Source organism: Bactrocera latifrons, unplaced genomic scaffold (genome assembly GCF_001853355.1).
Source record: "Bactrocera latifrons isolate USDA-ARS-PBARC rearing strain unplaced genomic scaffold, ASM185335v1 scaffold_852, whole genome shotgun sequence".
NCBI lineage: Eukaryota > Metazoa > Arthropoda > Insecta > Diptera > Tephritidae > Bactrocera > Bactrocera latifrons.
The window spans coordinates 24,167-36,890 of NW_017537548.1; the positions used below are offsets into that span (position 1 = coordinate 24,167).

The following is a 12,724-nucleotide window of genomic DNA, read 5'->3' on the forward strand; positions in this document are numbered from 1 at the left end:
TCCGCTTTGAATTGCAAGATTAATATTGTTAGAGTTAATACTGATTCCCAGATAGACGAAATTATCTAAGACTTCAAAGTAAAGATTGTCAACAGTGACGAGTAAGCAAGTAGTAGATGCGAAGACTGTTTGTTTGATGACGGGAGATATTTCGTCTCGTTCTCGTTCACAACTAGACCCATACGCTTCGGTTCCTTATCTAGTCTGGAGACAGCAAAACTAACGGCGCGGTTGTTGAGGCCAATTATATCAATATCATCGGCGTACGGCCCCAACTATACCATTGTAGAAACCTACAAGTAACATATGATATCATTTTCACCCATACATACGCAGGCGAAAGCTTATAGAATGACAGAATTTATATTAAGAATGCCAAAGAATTAGGAAGACATTTCATTATGGCATTACTAAAACGGCCAATGCCTAAAAAAATGCTAAGGGTGTGTTGTAATGTTATGCTTTACAATTTATTATTTTAGGTACGTTTTTGTTAAATTTTAAAATATATTTCGATTATTAAAATTCATAAAGATTAAAATTACTTAGTTATGATAAAAATTTTATTTATTGTATAATTATATTGGTAAATCTTTCCGATTTCTGAAATATTTTATAATTATTCAAAAGTTTGTCTATCGTAGGCCGCAATTTCCACAGTTACCCTGATCTGTCCTTTTCAAATGAAAGTTTTTGTGATTAGGTTTGCACGCTTATTATATTAACATAGTTTTTAAGTGTTTTCGTGTTCTAGGTTTAGGACCCTTTTCTCCATCCACTATTTTAAAGTATGTTTTAATAAGAATGTTTTGTAAATATTATTTATTACATAGTAACTTGTTTTGGCTTCTATTATTATTGTACCTGAATTCTTGTTTACAAGTAAATTGTTTTAAATATTATTATTGTATTGCTAATATGTTACATAGTCGCGCTCCAATTGTTGTTGAATTGAAATCTATTCGCGGAAGGACAGTAATGTTCACTACAATCGACTGTTATTATAATATATATTATAAAAAATAAAGAGTTAAACATAATTTGCAAACAGTATCATTTGGAGTGTTCCTCATATTCTTCTGAACACCACTGTATGTGAATTAACTACAAAAGTGGTTTCTTAAAATAGTATTTCGTATAGCTCTTCCTTCATTTACAATGTTAAGTAATGAACCATTGTCTCCATGCGGAGAGTTTTCAAATGGATCAACTTCAAGAAGTGGAAAATTATATGTCTATTATGTAGCGTACAGCATGCGATAATTATTGATCCTGCAAATGAGGGGTTCACCATTAGGTCTTGGGAAAGGCACCCAAATTATTTTTTTAAAACTCCATTAAGGCGTTCCACACAATTTCGAGCTCGTGCGTGAGAATCGTTGTAGCTTTGCTGACTAATACTCTTTACATTTCTGAATAGAGTCATTAGCCACGGCTGCAACGGATATCCAGAGTCTCCAAGCAACCATCCTGTGGACCCACTGGCAGTGTACTCATTCAGCATATGATACTGCTTTCCCATATGTAGGCGTCGGGCGTACTTCCCCCATATCTTGCAACACTAATTGCACATATTTGGGAAAATATCCTTTTCGATTAATGTAGCAGTGTTCTACTGCCTGTGGTGGCTTCTTATTTTGACGTGAGTGCAGTCAATCGCTCCTAAGATGCCAGGAAATCCAGTAGCAGTGAAGAATCTGGAAGTGAACATAAACATAAGGCAGCTATAAATAACCATTAATCTTCAAGATTATAACACTTCACTTGCCGTTGCTTCACAATATTCTGCTGCTCTAAGGTAGTTGGAAAAATGATGTAACGTTGCGCCATATGATTTTGCAAAATCTCTGTAATTTGATGCACTATGCGGCTTACCACGGTCTTACTTATAGGGCAAACAAAATCCTTACCTACGTCCCTAAGAAATGATCCTGTATCATAGTAATGCAGCGCTACACCCAACCTAGTGGAGTTTGGAATAAATGTACTTCTTACTGCTGCTCGGGAATGCTGAATGGAACTGTAAAGTCCCTTAAAGTGCGCCTTTGTATTCGCAACATTTTCCTTCTGTCATGCCGTATGGCGAGCGTTATTACCAATAAACTGATAGCTGAAACACAATCAATTTTTATTTATTAATAAGAATTAATTATTTATGCACACATTTCTATAATGCTTACTTTCCTCAATAATAGTTTCTCAAACATGAAGTTGTCAGTCCGATTCGAGAGATTTCTTGTCGATTGGCGTTCCATTTCTCTCACTGTTTCATATTTTGCCGACTTATTCTTACAGAAACCCTCGTTCTGGATCAATCGACTAATTTGGATCGAATCGAGTATATTGTCGATTCCTTACAGAAAGGCACTACATGTAACTTGTATGTTTCTACAATGAACTGTATACTCTTATAGAAAATTATACCTTCTCTTTTGAGCTCTTTTATATTATTTTGTGCCAAATTAGGTTTGCGGGACAAAGCATAGTAGTTTCTTTTGTGCTGTTGAGGGCGGCTTTTAAATCGACGAAGAGGTGATGTGTGAATATCTTCCTACCACAGGGTTTTTCAAAGATTTGGCGCATGTTGAAAATCTTGTCGATAGTTGATTTTCCAGGGCTAAAGTCAATCTGATAATGTCCAATTAGAGGATGCATGGTTTTAGGTGTGGGGGTTGATATATCGAAAGAGAAAACGATGGCAATGCTGCTTAAGGACTGATTATCACCGGTTCGTCCACCGATTTTCTGTGTGATTTTGGTCAGTATCAGATATGTGACGCAACTGAAATATCTGGGGCTGACCATGAGTGAAAGGATGTGTTTTACTCCATACTTGGCGATTAACGCATTTTGAGGAGTGATCTCGGAGGGGTCTCGGAAGTCGTGCTGTCCGCACCATATATCGTGGCTGGTTTGCGGCCTGTGCCACAAATGAAGCCCCTGTATGGTGAGAAGCAGCCACCTCCTCTTAATCCAGCGTTGTATGATACTTGCTTGTTTGCCTTTATGTCGCGCTGCCTCAACGGATGCTTTGCAGGTTTTGTTAGGTGCACCTCCTCTTCACCTGATTGTCATACAGCGTAATGTTGCAATCATTTTAAGAAGGGGTTTGAGTGTTGAAATTTCTCAAACGTTTTTGAGAATTGAAGTGTTTTTTTTTTGTGATGCGTGTTTATTTAATGTTTTTTTAAATATTCACTTAACACAACTTGACCAATTGCTTGTACCGGACACTTGAACAGAAAATTGCGACGGCGAAGTAGCGAAAAAAAGAAACGCGTGCGTATTCTAATAGCACTTAAAATCTTTATTGCAGTTAATATTTTACTTATCCTAAAACTTAAGCTAACGGGATAAAACAGTTGGAATATTAGTACTGTCTCTTATACACATCTTCCTAAAACTTAAGCTAACGGGATAAAACAGTTGGAATATTAGTATGTATGTAAGTTCAAAAAGAAGGTAAGTACAATTAATTTCGTTAACTTATGGTAATAGATTAAGGTGAGTATATTTAACATTATTATGATGAGTACAATGAAAGGAAAACTTTATAATTCAAATCTAAAACGTATTTCAGAAAAATAATTAATTTTTATTTCTTGTCTTATTTTCATTTTAGGTTGTACATATATAAGTCACTTGACGCAACACCGGATACCTTGACAGGATCATTATCCTTCAACATCCATGGGCAGTAATGTGAGTTTATGAATTGAGCGCTTAATGGTGCCCGCCGTGGTTGCCACGTCTGCCACTCGTACCTTACCGTCTTGGCCTTCGACGGTTGCGACGACGCGTCCGATTACCCACTGCTTTGGCGGCACATTGTCTTCTTGAACGAGATCGCCTGACTGCAGGTTGACTGCGGTTTCTTTCGCAGCAACGAGTTGGGTCCGTTGGCACTTGTTCTGGTGGCCGTGCTCGCAGAGGACAACCGATTGAAAGGTGCGCTGGAGTTAGTGCTTCTCCGTCGTTGGGGTCCTGGCTCAATGGTGTAAGAAGACGCGAATTCAAAATTTCCTTCACTTCGGCCAGTAGCGTTGAAAGCTCTTCCGTCGTTAGTAGTGCGTTGCCGAGTGCGCGAACGACCAGATCCTTGGCGGACTTCACAGCCGCCTCAAATAATCCGCCGAAGTGCCGCGCCCTGGGTGGTATAAAGACGAAGCTGAATCCTTCTTCGGCTGCGAACCCCATTAGTTCTGGGGCTTGCGCTAAGAACGCCTACTTCAGCTCGCGTAGTTTGCAGTCGGCGCCGACAAAGTTGGTTGAGATGTCGCTGAATATTTTCTGGGGCATCCCGCGGCGACCAATGAACCTTTTGAGGGCGAAAATAAAGGAATTAGTAGATAGGTCCGAGACGAGTTCGAAATATACTGCTTTTGAAGCCTTTACGGATGGTCGACCACGTATTTTTAACGTTGTATATATGGGACTACAAAAATCTACGCCACATATCAGAAAGGGTCATAACGCTCGAAGACCTTCAACTGACAAATTTCCCATTATTTGGTTTCGCAGCTTCGGCTTGTAATGAAAGCAGTGTGTACAGTTTCTTACGGTTCGACTGCAAGCTTCTCTGGCATTAATTAGCCAGATGCGTTCTCGAAGAAGCGCAACCAACGCTTTTACCCCAGCGTGGGGGTTTCAAAAGTGCAGGAACCGTAAATAAGTGATAACGAAATGCGAATTTTTATTCAATAATAATGGAAATTCGGCATCGTATGGGAGAGGTGCATTTAATAGACGACCTCCTACTCGGATTTGTTTAAATGAAAGCGACATATCCGAGTACCCATGCATGAACGGATTGAGTTTTTGCAAGTTTGCGGGTAGCGTCGTGCCTTTAGTCAGTTTTTGGATTTCACTCGCCTGGACAATTTTCAAAAACTCAAATTTAATTTGTCTGCCGTCAGAGCTCTTCCCACAGTAGGAATTTTTGGTCGTCGGATCCATCGTAATAAATGTGCGACCAGGCGAAGCAACTTTTGATGAGAAAAGAATTTTTCAATCATTTGCAGAAAATGTGACAGCGTTTTTCTTCTTCTCTAAGGCTTCGTTTTCTGGGGCGAGCTGGAAGTGAGCGTTAATTAGCCATGAAGCGGGGTCTTCTAGGAGGGACCGTGGACCGCCAAACCATATAGAATTATTCAATTCGTCCACGTTACAACCCCGATACACTTGATCCGCAGGATTTTGTTTCGTTGGCACATGTCGCCACTGTACATTGCCAGTCAATTCTTGGATTTCGGACACTCTATTTGCGACAAAGGTTTGTAATGAAGATGGATACGTTTTTACTCAGCGAAATACAATTTCCAAAATTTCTGTAAAAATGTAATTTTCGCAAATAATCGACTCAACATTGGTGCAACTCGTGGCCATAATTTGGCAAGAAGAGGTGCTGCCGCGAGCACGAGACGCGGAAGAGCCTTGCTCTTCAGCGGATCCACTCTGGACTTTGCAGTAAGCAGCATACATTTGACTCCACTAGCAGATTAGCTTCGTATGTATATGCAGCATCCGTACGCTCTTATTGAAGCGTCGGAGAAGCCATGGATTTGGCATATAGCCGTCGACTCTAGGTTCACATACCGAGGAATGCTAATTGACGAGAATTGCGGTAGATTGCCTTTGGAGTTCTGCCAGCTAGTGTCGAGGCGCAATGGAATTGACTCATCCCAATCTCGTTTTTGAATCCAAAGCGTGGGATTAATAATCCAAGATGATCGAAAAGGCGAGCGGAGACTGACAATATGTTCCGTTTAGTGGCTTGCAGATCATTAAAGTTGGTATCCAAAACAAATCCTCTTTCGGCAACCAGTGGATTCCTAGTGTTTTAGCTGAATCATTGTCATTAAAACTTAATGACTTTTCAGTGCAATCACTGTCGAAAAATTTAGGGTGGTTCGAAAACCACTTCGTTAAGGTGAATCCTGCTGATTTGAATATTTTAATTTATTAACTTCTTATAAGGTCTAGAGACTCAAAATTTTCCGATCCTGTCCTAAAGTCATCGGCATAAAAGCCTTTTAATGGCCAACGAACCGAGTGGGTATTTAGTTGTATTAGCATCGCTGAGCATTTGTAAAGTTATTGTTATGGTTGCGAGAAATGGTGCAGCCGCAATGCCGTAAGTAAGTTTGTTAAGTCGAAAAATTTGAATATGCTCTGAGGGATGTTCTATCCACACAATAAGCTTACAATTTCTGTCTTCTTCATGCACCATTATTTTACGGTATATTTTAGTAATGTCTGCCGTTAAAGCGTACTTGTGTTAACGAAAACGAAGAAGAGTTGAGTACAATTCTTCTTGGATGATTAGACTTACCATCAAAAGTTCATTCAATGAAATTTAAGATGAAGTACGACTCGAAGCGTCAAAAACAGCACGTAATTTGGTTGTTGTGCTTTCGGGTCTTAACAGGTTCCCTGTCCAATGTATCACATGTGATACAAAATTATTTTCTTGTACCATGTGTACAGCGTCCATGTATCATATATGAACAAATTTTTGGTTGATTTGAAATAAGTTTATTAAATGTATCACTGATGGTACATTGAGCGTATGCAATTCAACTTCGTAGTGACACGTTCGTGTATCATAGCTGATACAAATTTTTTGTTACCGTTATATCGCTGTCAAGATGTGTGGGATAGTTCAAAAATTCATCGATAACCTCTAAAAACGCCTACAGCAATATAATTTCAAAAATAAGTGTTGCACGTGTACTGTTAAAAATTAATTTTTGTATGGGGACAGGGAACCTGTTAAAACGTATTGATGCTCACACGGGATCTTATTGTTTGTTGGACTCATGTGACTCAGCGTTCTGTATTCATTCACAAAGTGCAGATACATTTTCAGCGTTCTCCTCTCCAGGGCCTGAAACCGCCGAACTGCGGTTTCATAAGAGTGAAAGAGTAACTTACGGTCAGCTTTATATGACATTTTGAGTTGAAGTGGTCCTCAAGGCATTACTTGAGTTGTTTTCACGAATAATTTTTCACATTCTTTTTGCTCTTTTGTGAGTTTGATACCATTTGTTTCTGAAGGTAATTCCTTTAAAGCCCAAAACTTTTGGACCACCGAATTAATTAACGTTAAGTCATTTTCAGATTGGCATAATGACACAACGCACCCTAAAAGGGTTTTCTGTAGCGTTGGTTAATTAGGGCCACTTTTAATTTCTGCACCCAATAAGATATCAATCTATTTTGATTTATGGAATTATGGATACACCAATTTAATATTGTGTGGAATTTTACAGCCATTAGCATTTCTGCTAAGGTCTGGATGATTAGCCGAAAGCAACGCATTATCCAGAATTCCGCCGAAAGAAGCCGGGAGAAATTACTATTATGTTTAACGTTTTGTGTTGGCGACGAATCCGCAACTTATGTGCCAAGTCCTCCGTCATAAAATTGACTTGGGAGCCTGAGTCCAGTAACGCTCTCGCAGACAGGAATTCACCATGACTGGTCCTCACTTGAATAACAGCTGTCGCCAACATTACTCGATCCGGCATACTCGCTGTGTACATGGCATGTGTGGTTGATGGCTGCGGATGAGATGCAGTGGGAAAGGAAACTGGGTACTGATGCAACAATGTGTGATGCGATCGATTGCATACACGACATCGATCCGCTTTGCACTTGGATACAGCATGCTCCTTACATAAGCAATTTATCCATAAGGGCACCGATTTCACAAACTCGAACCTCTGTTGTACGGGAAGCGCCTTGAAAGTGGGGCAGGCAGTTAAAGGATGTTCCTTTGACTTGCATTTTTGACAAGTTGGCTGCTTTGCTTCTGCAGCAACTAAAGCTGATTTTGTCCTGTCCATGTGTGGCTGCTTCATGTGGCTCATGCTGATTGTGGCTCCGGATTTCGTCCTCGAACAAGATGCTCTTCCGCTGCTAACTGCTGAAACATTTATTTAAAGTTGCTTCGCAATTCTTCCATAATGGTAAGTGATCGTAGTCAAGTTGCTCTTCCCACTTGGATCGGGTGGCAGAGTCAACCATTGTCATAAATATGCTGACCACCTGTACGTAAATGACACGTAGCGATGTACCGTGTACCGAAGCTTTAGCGAAAATCACGAAAATGTACGTAAATTGAAACGGAGAATATTGATGTACATAATTTGCGTTAAAACAACAAATAATTGCTATACAATTGTGTCCCACCCGTGACGATGGAATGAATACCCCTAATGCAAATTAAATATATTCACCAAGCTTTAACTATGTTAAACTCGCCATTATGGCAACGCCGTTTGTGGAATGCTTTTATTGTATTTGTTCGTGTTAAAGTGAAATTACATATGTTAAAGCTCTTCTTATTTACATTTATTCATGTATTTTCTACCAACAATTTGTGGAACTTATGCTGACAGGTGATATTGTGGAAGCGACGCTATTGTGTGTGTACGTTGTATTATTTTTTTAAAATGTCGCGAAAACGTGCATAGTGGTCGCGGAGATATTGATTCGCATATTAAATCAAAAAATCACCAAAATGCATTGCACGCTGCCACGTCCAGCCCCACACTCAATAGATATTTAAAAAGTTCTACTTTGAAAGGAATAGATGCCCATATCGCGGCGTGTGAAGGCGTTTGGGCATTTCATGTCATAAGTTCTAATCACACTTTTCGCTCGGCCGATTGCGCTTCCAAAATCATTCAAAGTTGTTTCGCAATGTCCAAATTTTCTTGTGCGCGAACGAAATGCGAAGCAATCGCAACCGAAGTTTTCGCACCGTTCGTATTGCAAGAGCTCCAGAAAGACTTAAATGACTGTCATTTCTTCACTATATTGACGGACGCCTCTAATCATGGCAGCACAAAAATGTTTCCGATATTAGTTTGCTTCTTTTCGGAAAAGGATGGCGTCAAAGTGAAAATTATAGACTTGGTAGATGCACATGGAGAAAGTTCCGAAATAATTGTAAATTTGCTGAATAGCGCTATGAACAAATTGAACATAAATAAGAAACTAGTTGCGTTTTGTGGAGATAACGCGGCGTGTAATTTTGGCAACGGTAATCGAACCGGCACAAATAATGTGTTCTACAAACTGAAGCAGCTTTATCCTGGGTTGATTGGCGTTGGATGCGCAGCGGATATTGTTCACAATACTTTAAAAAAAAAGCTTGCGACAAAATGCCTTTTGATGTGGAGATGATTGTAGTCAAAATTTATTCACATTTCTATTTGTTCACCGTGCGTGTCGCAAAATTTAAAAAATTTTGTGAATCCGTGGATGTGGAATATAAAAAACTGATAGGTTACAGCAAATCTCGTTTCTTAGGCTTGTTGTCATCAGTCGTCTCAATATTAAGAATTTTTGATGGTCTTAAGGAATATTTTTTGGGAGATGCCAACACCCCAAATTCTTTTCTACTATATTTTGAAGATCCAAGGGCCAAGATGTGGCTGCTTTTCCTTCGTGATCAAGTAAGTATCGGTTAATGGTAATGAAATGCGTCATGTGTGGAATACAATGCTCGCGACAGACTGCAAACGACATCTGTCAAATATTAAAATACACACGTTCTTATGGACGGACCTATTTTGACAGCTGTACGACTACACGACGGCAGGCAGACAGTTGTCGTTCTCGCTAACTTCAATTTTATCCTATATTTGCCAACGACAGTAGGACGACAGTAGAGTTGACAGTAGAATGGAAGATAGAGAGATGAGGTAGAATGGTGATGCCACTAATATATAAAATGTAATATTACTCAAAGCTCTATCAAACCCGACGTTATTTTACAAATAAAAGCATAAAATAGCTCTGTTACATCATTTATAATAACAATTGATATTTGAAAACAAATAAATTTACCTATTTACTTATTTTTTGCTTAAAAATATCACTTTGAACAAAATATTAAAATTTCATTGAAGTGCAAGGTAYTAGTATGGCCACAACGAAATTGTGTACATGCAAAATTTACAACTGCGTTGTTTTGTGTACATGCCGGCCATTGTTATGTTGCTGCCCTCTCACAAACGTTCATGTAGTAGGATTCACAACGCTGTTTTCAGTTCACTGTCGTGATGCTGCAGTCTGTCGCGAGCATTGTGTTCCTCACATCAGGCACCAATAACTTTTTTTTAATTTTTTATGTAGGCATCTATTTTCAACAGAACAGTTAAAGCAGTGGAAAGCGACAATATTAATGCAATGGAAGTTGGGCATGCACCCAATTCTTTTGTCCAGTCGCTCGAATCTCGGAAAAAAGAAATGCTTCTTCCGCTACAGTGCAAAAGGAAATGGAATATATTTCTGCTGTTGACGAAAGAGTGTCAAAAGAAGAGATGCAAGATCTCTCACTTCAATTCTATGGTTCGAATATTAATTTAGCTTTATTTTCAATTTAAAAGATTTTATTCATTTCTTTCTTAGAATCATGTATAAAATATATTGAAAAGTGGAAAGAACAATTTGACCATATTATGATTTTTGCCTGGTGTCCACCGCAATGGAAGTTTATCGAAACCACCGCGAAGTACATCGCAACCAATAACCATTTTGATCTGGAATCATCCGATACTGATTTATTCGATCAGTTCACGTATTTGGAAAGCTACGTAACCGAAGAGAAAATCCAATCGTGGGAAGAAAATGGTACTGCCACCGATCAACGCTGGGTTGAAAATTTTCAACATTTCGTCAAAAAGAAGGTTCCGTACAACCACATGGTCAGAATCATATCGTATATTCTCTCATTGCCAGGCAAATCAGCCACCGTTGAACGAGTATTTTCTCTGATCAATCAAATTTGGAACGATGAAAAATCAAAAATAAAGATCGAAAAATTGCGAGATCTTTTATATGTTCGATACAACATTAAAATGACTTGTAAGGAATTTTTTTAATTTTTAAAAATACAACCTAAAATGTTGAAGGAAATTGCATCAAATGAAAAATACGCATTCAAAAATGCCAATCAGATCGACGAAAACAATAATAATAATAATAATTTGTACGTAAAAAACGAATTGGATATCGAAAAATAAACTGCTTTCTCCATAACTTGACCATAAATTGAAATCAAATTAAACTAAATTGCATTTGCATGCACCGTTTTTTCATTAATTAAAAACTGTACATAATATAAACTTATAGTAATCTAACTATCATTATAGAAAGAGGCAAGAAAAAAAATTTTTGTGTACGTAAATGAGATTTTGAAAAGGTGGTCACCCTAGTCATAACTATATGTATTATAACGGCGTTGGTTATTTGCTTCTCATCGCCCAGAGATAGCAAAGATTCATAAATAGCAGACACTTCATCGATCATTGATCGCAATGAAGGCGCGGATGGCTTTGGGATTGTTGGCAGCTCAAAAAGTTTAGATATCGTTTTGAAAAATATCAAGCATTTATTATCATAAACTTTTTTGAGACTTGCCAACGCTTTCGGGTAATTTTCATCCGACATCTGAAATGCTTTGACTGTTCCCAGAGCTCATCGTTCCATTGAATGCGATATTCGCCGTGGCCAACGCGCAAAGGACCATAAATCTTTCGCAGAACTTTTCTCGAAAACTCGCAACGTCGACTCATCAGTTGTTGTTATCGTCCAAGCCTCTGCACCATATAGCAGGACGGGAATTATGAGTGACCTATAGAGTTTTGTTTTTTTTCGTCGAGAGGGGACTTTGCTTCTCGATTGCCTACTCAGTCCGAAGTAGCASCTGTTGGCAAGAGTTATCCTGCTTTGGATTTCCAGGCTGACATTGTTGSTGTTGTTTACGCTGGTTCCAAGATAGACGAAATTTTCTACGACTTCAAAGTTATGACTTTATGACTGTCAACAGTGACGTGAGAGCCTAATCGCGAGTGCAACGACTATTTGTTTAATGACAGGAAATATTTCGTCTTGGCCTCGTTCACTGCCAGACCCATTTGTTTTGCTTCCTTGTCCAGTCTAGAGAAAGCAGCACCAACGGCGCGGGTGTTGAGGCTGATGATATCAATTTCATCGGCATACGCCAGCAGCTGTACACTCTTATAGAAGATTGTACCTTCTCTATTTAGTTCTGCAGTCGAATTATTTTCTCCAGAGGCAGGTTGAAGAAGTCGCACGATAGGGAGTCGCCTTGTCTGAAACCTCGTTTGGTATCGAACGGCTCGGAGAGGTCAGTTTACAGATCCATATAAGATATATCGGGCATAGTACACTTAAATTCCAATCATTGGGTATGCTTTCGTCCGATCATATTTTACAAAGAAGCTGATGCATGATCTTTATCAGTTCTTCGCCGCCGTGTTTGAATAGCTCTTTGCCACCGCTTTGTTGTTCGTCAAGCGGGTAATTGCTGTTCGAACTTCTTCCTGGTCGAGCAATGGAACGTCATCGATTGGGAAGTCGGATCAGTATTAATTTTAGTATGCCCTGGGCATCAGTCATTAGATAACCACATTTACAAGAGTTTGCTCCGGTCTTAAAACCTTCTGTAAGTCGCAGCATCTTTTTGTAGAATTCGAGCAGCACTGTCGGCCAGTTCGCCAAGCTCTTCGCACTCACGCATTTTGGTCTCTCTCCTTTTTGTCTGCACATGCGTCTCGCTTCCCTCTTCAACTCTCTATATCTATCCCATCCCGCGTGTGTTGTGATTGATCATAACGTTGCGAGGTAAGCAGCCTGTTTTCTCTCCGCTGCCACACGGCACTACTCGTCGTATCAGCTGTTCTTCTGC

The 12,724-nt window shown here is 39.3% G+C and overlaps 1 long non-coding RNA gene and 1 pseudogene across 1 annotated transcript; one reads left to right on the forward strand and one right to left on the reverse strand.

Annotated features, from left to right (window-relative positions):
• Positions 1 to 1,118: 1,118 nt before the first annotated feature.
• LOC108977216 lies at positions 1,119 to 4,197 on the reverse strand (annotated as a pseudogene).
• A 2,519-nt stretch (positions 4,198 to 6,716) lies between these two features.
• On the forward strand, positions 6,717 to 11,051 carry LOC108977217. Its single transcript, XR_001994019.1, has 3 exons — positions 6,717 to 9,464; positions 10,147 to 10,362; positions 10,423 to 11,051. It is a non-coding gene; the product is annotated as an uncharacterized LOC108977217 (long non-coding RNA).
• Positions 11,052 to 12,724: the final 1,673 nt, after the last annotated feature.